The sequence below is a fragment of the Leptonychotes weddellii genome, chromosome 6 (genome assembly GCF_054177405.1).
Source record: "Leptonychotes weddellii isolate Sample4059 chromosome 6, ASM5417740v2, whole genome shotgun sequence".
In the NCBI taxonomy this organism is placed as follows: domain Eukaryota; kingdom Metazoa; phylum Chordata; class Mammalia; order Carnivora; family Phocidae; genus Leptonychotes; species Leptonychotes weddellii.
In genome coordinates this window covers 64,135,921-64,143,099 of record NC_138374.1, presented here as the reverse complement: position 1 = coordinate 64,143,099, position 7,179 = coordinate 64,135,921, and positions in this window count along the sequence as shown.

Sequence of the window (7,179 nt, the reverse complement as noted above, 5' to 3'; positions counted from 1 at the left end):
CTGCAATTTCTCCACATCCTCACCAACTCTATTGTTTCCAGTGAGGTTTTGCCTTTTTCAATAATTGCATCCTAATAGGTGAGAAGTGGTATCTCATTGTGATTCTGCCTGCATCTTTCTAATGCTTAGTTACCATCTTTGCATGTGTTGTTGTTCATTTGTATATCTTCTTGAAGAAATGTCTAGTCAAGTCCTTTACCCATTTTTTTAAATTGGGTTGTTTGCTTTTTGTTGTTGAGTTGTAGTTCTTTGTATATTCCGGATATGAATCCCTTATCAGATATGTCTGAAGCAAATATTTTCTCCATTCTCTGTGTTGCCTTTTCACTTTCTTGATAGTATCTTTTTATGCACAAAGTCTTTAATTTGAAGAAGTCCAATTTACCTATTTTTTCTTTTGTTGCCTGTGTTTTTGGTGTCGTATCCAAGAAATAATTGTCAAGTCCAATGTCATGAAGCTTTTCCTCTATGTTTTCTTCTAAGAGTTTTATAATCTTAGCTCTTACATGTAGGTCTTTGATCCATTTTGAGTTAATTTTAGTATATGGTGTTAAGGTAAGGGTCCAACTTCCTTCTTTTGCTTGTGAGGTCTAGAAAGTATTTGTAGATTCCTTAAGATTTTCTATATAGAATGACATGTCATCTTCAAATAGAGATTTCTTCATTTTAGATACTTATTTGTTTTATTTCCTTTTCTTGCCTTGTTGCACTGGGCACCATTACAGTGTTCAGAATTATGATGAATAAAAATGGTGATAGCAAACATCCTGGTGTTGTTCCCAATCTTAGGAGGGAAGTATTTAGTTTTTCATTATTAAGCATACTGTTAGCTGAAGGTTTTTTTGTTTTTGTTTTTGTATATGCTTTTTATCTAGTAGAGGGAGTTCTCCTTTTGGCTGAGACTTTCTATTTTTTCATGTGTTTCAAGTGTGTTCATAACTGTGTTTTATGATGGCTACTGTAACATCTTTGTCAGATAAGTCTAACATCTCTGTCATGTTGTCATTGGCATCTGCTGAAACTTTTTTCATTCAGTTTGAGATCTTCTGAGTTTTCAGTATGAGTGTTTTTCAATTAAAACCTGAACATTTTTGTATTATATAATATGACTCTCTCTTATTTAAACCTTCTGTTTTAATTGGCTTTCTCTGATACAGCTTAGACAGGGGAAGGGGAGGGGCACGGCCCCATTACTAACAGGAGAAGGTGCAAGTCCAGATTTGCCATTTGGCTTCACTGACACCTGACAGGAAGGGAGCTCAATGTTACTTCTGGATGGGGGTAGGAATTCTAGCTTTCTATGTGGTCTCCACTGACACCATTGTGCGGATGGTCTGTTACCATGGGTGGTGATTAAAGTCCATTAAGCCTCCTCTGACACCATCCCAGTAGTAGAGGGAGGGGCATCTGTCAGGTAGAAGTCAGGCTCTACTGAGACTGTTGGAAGGGAGGGAGGTGGGTGGGGGAGAAGGCTCACTGCCTGGGTTGCAGTCCCCAGCCCCTCCTCTTGCATTACCTGGGGTGCCTCACTATAGCCCGGTAAGGACTGAAGTCTAGGTTTCCCAATCTGCCTTTGCTGGCATGGATGAGGTGGGACCACAGTTTTTTTTTCTCTGTGATATTTGCTTGCTGTGTCTTCCTGGCTACACTGTTCAGAGTCTTCTTGTGTTTATTTTATATATAATGTCCAGGGTTGTAATTAGTGAGAAGAAGAGGGGAAAATACCTCTATTCTATCTTCCTGGATACAGAATTCTTTTTTTTTTTTTTTGAGATTTTATTTATTTATTTGAGAGAGAGAGAGAAAGTGAACACAAGTGGAGTAGGGAGGGACAGAGGGAGAAGGGCAAATATACTCCCCATTGAGCAGGGAGCCCGATGCGGTGCTCCATCCCAGGACTCCGGGATCATGACCTGAGCCGAAGGCAGACGCTTAACGACTGAGCCACCCAGGTGCCCTTCCCCCCACTTTAGAATTCTTTTAGGTGGAGTCAGACACTGAGTTAAGGCAAGTGGGTGTGACAGCCCCAACTCTACATCTCTTAGCTGTGGAGTGACCAGGCCGTGTTTGGAGTCTCTCCTTGTGTCAATAAAGTGAGTTCACAGCTCCCAGGGCCTTCAGGTTCCCAGGATAATGAGGAGGAGAGGTTATAGTGGCTCACCTTATCAAACACCCTTCGAAGATGCCACAGCCATTCCAAATCTTGGCCTAGAATGGAAATGATGTGGTTTGAAGAGCTGACAGAAACTTCAGCTTTCCTTTCTGCCACACTGGAGTTCTCTTCTGAAATAAAGAACAGTGACAATTCTTTGAACGCCTCACAGGAGCGTGTCTCAGCATTCTGGGGGGACAGGCAGAGGGTGGTGATGAGGGGGAACACTCCTCTGCCATGACAGGTAATTGGAATCACACAGAAGCTGCTGTGGTTGGGAAACCAATACACTGCTTCGTTGCAGCCACAAATCTTTAGACCCTGATAACATACTTCAAGCTTCAAGTTACACCAAAAAAAAAAAAAAAAAAAGATACCTGTATTTTGTTTTACTGAAGGAAGGCTTACATTTATTTATTTATTTTTTTTTTTTTTTATTTATTTGAGACAGAGAGAATGAGAGAGAGAGCAGCACATGAGAGGGGGGAGGGTCAGAGGGAGAAGCAGACTCCCTGCCGAGCAGGGAGCCCGATGCGGGACTCGATCCGGGGACTCCAGGATCATGACCTGAGCCGAAGGCAGTCGCTTAACCAACTGAGCCACCCAGGTGCCCTACATTTATTTATTTTTTAAGATGTATTTATTTATTATTTTAGGGGGGAGGGGCAGAGGGAGAGGAAGAGAGAAACCCAAGCTGACTCTGCACTGAGCGTGGAGCCCATCCCGGGGCTTGATCCCTTGACCCTGAGATCAGGACCTGAGCCAAAACCAACAGTCAGTCGCTTAATAGACTGTGCCACCCAGGCGCCCGAAGGCTTACATTTCGATAGGTAAATTAACATACTTTTATTGCCTTCTCTTGGAAAGAAACTTACTGTAAAGAGAAGTATGAATGGTACGGAGGTCAGAGAGTTGTTCAGAAAATTGAATAATGCCTCCCTTGAAGAGAAAAAGTTTCTTTCATTCAGTTTCCAGGAAGTAGTTGCGTTGGAAGATCTAATGATCAGATCTAAGGATGTAAGGTAAATTCCCGTTTCTTCAGCCTGGAGATGGCCCGTCATCATCAACACTAAAGGGAAGAAGCCTTTAGGCAAAACATCACTTACTCTAAATGTGTCAGCTCAACCAAGACCACACAAACATCTACTGCTAAGGATAAAATTATCTTGTGTTTTTTGGAACATCTTTACCTACACCAAGATAGTGACACTGACCTATCTCAAGGAAATGCCATGGGCATTAATTATTATACAGTGTATGTGAAGTGCTTACCACCCATAAAGAGATTCAGATCTTAAGTCATTTTTCATACAATGAACGCAGTGTTCTACTATGTAACATGATCTGACTCCACTTTCAGTTGTGATTTGGGCAACAAACAAACAATTCTTGGCCTACATGTGCTTTTTCATCAGCCAGGGGCCAGTCTAGTTCTATATGGAGGAAGACCTTTGATGTCAATCAGAAAACTTGACTCAGTTTCCTGATGTCATTAATTGTGCTGCTCACAACACAAACTAGAAAGAGAACAGCCTCCTGCATCTGCCATGCTTGCCTGCTCCCAGCCTGCTCCCAGCTCTCATCTAAGCGAATCCGATCTCCCATGCTTGGACAGGATCCTGTTGCTCGCCAGCCTAGAACCCTTCAGTGACCTCTCACTGCTCTTAGGCCACAGACACTGCTCCTTCCCTTCCCCCTGGGTCTGCCCCTCCAGCCTTAGCTCCCAGCAGACACCCCCCGTTTACTTTTTCTGCTGGGGCCACACTCATCCCCCCAGGATCATCTTTATAGTCCCTTTCCTGGCTGGACCGTCCTCCCCTCCTTGTTCACCTGGTCATTCTCAACCCCTGACTAGGCCAAATCTCTCTCACAGCTCCCGGAGCACTCTGCACCTTTGTTCCGGATCACCCTACACAGTTGCCACTTCGCTGGGAAACTGCCTTGGACACCCTGAAGTCCATCTGTGAGCCATATGTTGGCGAGTGCTTGCAGGGGGCATGCTGTAGCAAGGATGGCCTTTGGAATTTTTCCGCAATGGGGCCAGAGGGCTGGGCCTTTGAACCTGGCATTGACTGTCATTGGATAGAGTCCAGGGAGGAGATGTCACCTTGGGCTAGGCAGCGTTTTTCAGCAGAAGACAACAACTGGGGATTCAGCAGTGAGCCATTAGCTGGCGACACTGCGGGCAGGGGGTAGGGGAGGAAGCGCCTCAGTCCCAGAAGAGGTCTTGGGTGGCCCATGACAGCATCCACTACAGCCATTGTGTGTTTGGTCAATGCCTCTCTGGGCCCCCATAGTGCAAGCTTCTTGAGGATAGCGTCTTTTGGTTGTTCAAGTGTTTAGTATAGTACTTGTCACAGTCCAGGATCTCAGTAAGTGCTTGTGAAAAAACAAATGAATCCAGTCTGTATGACCAACCTTCCAGGTTTGCCCAGGACTGTCTTGGTTTTGGCAATGAAAGCCCTACATCTCAGGGAAGCCATCAGTCCCAGGAAAACTGGGGCAACTGGTCACCCAACCCCTAATATTCCTAAGTATTTTCATTGACCCTGTACAGAGTTTACCATAGTTTCTTTTTCTTTTTTTTTTTAATGACTTTATTTGACAGAGAGAGACACAGCAAGAGAGGGAACACAAGCAGGGGGAGTGAGAGAGGGAGAAGCAGGCTTCCCGCGGAGCAGGGAGCCCGATGCGGGGCCCAATCCCAGGACCCCGGAACCATGACCTGAGCGAAGGCAGCTGCTTAACGACTGAGCCACCCAGGTGCCCCCAGAGTTTACCATAGTTTCTGGCTCACCCTACTGATAGTCTGTTTGGCAGGGACTGGCTGGAATTCTGTCACTATCCTGCTTGCTCTTAAATGAGGAGACAGACCTTGACTTTGCTTCAGGTTTTCTGCTCATAAGACTTAGGTCCTACCATTCCTTTTCGATATCAAGCCTCTGGTTTCTGACCTACTTCTGTACAGCACTGGCCATTCCTGTAACCCAGCAGGTCCATCCAGATTCCTAATCTCAGGACATGCTGGTCTAGCTCATCCTGTTGTCACTTGGACATCTCTCATTCTCTTTCCGCTCTCTCTCCATTCATTTGAAAACTCGGGGATGGCATGATATGTTGTCTCACGTTAGGTGCTGCTTAGCAAAGGAACGATTATGTCCTTTCAAAACTGTAGGCTCAGTGGGAATCACAGGCTGGCCTGGATCAGGGAAAGAATGATCCAGGCCAAGGCCATGGAGAGGATGGTGTGGTCCATGTTGCCCTTTTGAGTCTGATCCACACAGAGAAGTGAAGGGACCAAAAAAAAAAAAAAAAGCTTGGAAATTTTCTCGGAAAAAATTGCACAGAACAGCATCGGGCTCTCTACCGTTTGGTCCCCAGTTAGAATATCTGATCTCTGTAATCATTTCCAATGCAGGCTCCTAGGATAAAATCTGAAATGCAGAGGTCTTGGGTTTCTCAGCAACTAGGATATTTGGCTCCATTGGTCCACTTCACTTTCACACGAAAGATCAAAACAATGAAAATAAGAATATCCCCTTCTCACTTCAATGCTGGGCCTCTGACCTAAATGTCACAGCCTTTCAATAACCCTCTTATCTTTGCACTTCACCGAAGAAATAACTTATTTTTCAACCAATTCCCACTCCTTATGAATGTATCCAGTGGGAATTTAATTAATTCTGACTGCTGATGCTCCTGATGAAGGTGGAGACCAGTGGTACTTGTGCCATTCTAAGGGGGGTAAATTAAAGTGCTGAAGAGATAGATGAGCAGCCAGTCTGGCATCACACAACACGCAGACCTAGGATTTTGAGAGCGGCAATAAGAAGTCTCCTGACGTGCTGGCATATCTACAGATGAAAATACCCTTTGTTTCAGGGATATTCATCTACAGACATCCACTAAAAGAAAGAAAATCAGAAACATTGCACAACTGACTAACTATAAGGAATGTTCACCAGAATGCATATTTGTACTATTATTTTATGAAGATACAGTTGGGAAATGGTGTGTAAATTTAATGGAGTAACTAAGCATCAGTGTGCAGGGAGGTTCATGCAAAACTACTTTAGTGGAGATGATTTCGTCTTTCTTTGATGATTCAGAAGGCATTAAAATCTTCTGCACAGTCCCGGGGTAACTGTTGTAAGCATTGATCATCATTGTAGAGTAAGAGCCAGTTAAAAAAAAATTCCTAGTTGCTAGCTTGTTTGTTATTACCTGGACATAGGAGGTCATAAACTGCCACATTTAAATAGGCACAAGAAAATGTTTCAGAATTATGTGGGAAACTCTCTCCCTCGTGGTAACTGATTTGAAAATGATCTTCACTGCCATCTGGTCTCATGCCCCCACTGAGGAGTCAGTGCTCATTGCCGGACCTGGGTTGGTGGGGGGCAACCTCTAAATCTGGGTTTTCCCAGGAGGTCACAGGACTAACATTTAGTCTGTGGAGTCTCGGACTAGAAATGATTTTGGAGTTGGATACACTTGACAAATAACCTTCACCAGTTACATGGGGTGGAATAAAAACAAAATGTGTAGTATAACGTATTACTATAAAACAGCTGTAGATGCAATCGGTTCTGTAATTAGCCATCGTTTTACCAAATTAGCTTCCTAAAATTAAGACTCTAGCCACATAAGAATAAAATAGATTGGCATTTGATGACACATGTGTGTAAAACTTGAATTCAATGCAGGATACAAAAATATATTTAGATTATGGCTAAATATTTCAGAAGGTACAGGTAGGCATATGTCTTTTGCTTCTGATTATTTATGTATACTGTTTAAAATGTTTGGGGCACCTGGGTGGCTCAGTCGGTTAAGCATCTACCTTCGGTTCAGGTCATGATCTCAGGGTCCTGGGATTGAGCCCTGCATCGGGCTCCCTGCTCAGCAGGGAGTCTGCTTCTCCCTCTCCCTCTGCCCTGCCCGCCCCCCCCCCCGCTCATTCTCCTTCTCTCTCTCAGATAAATAAATAAAATCTTTAAAAAATAAAATAAAATGTTTATCAGACC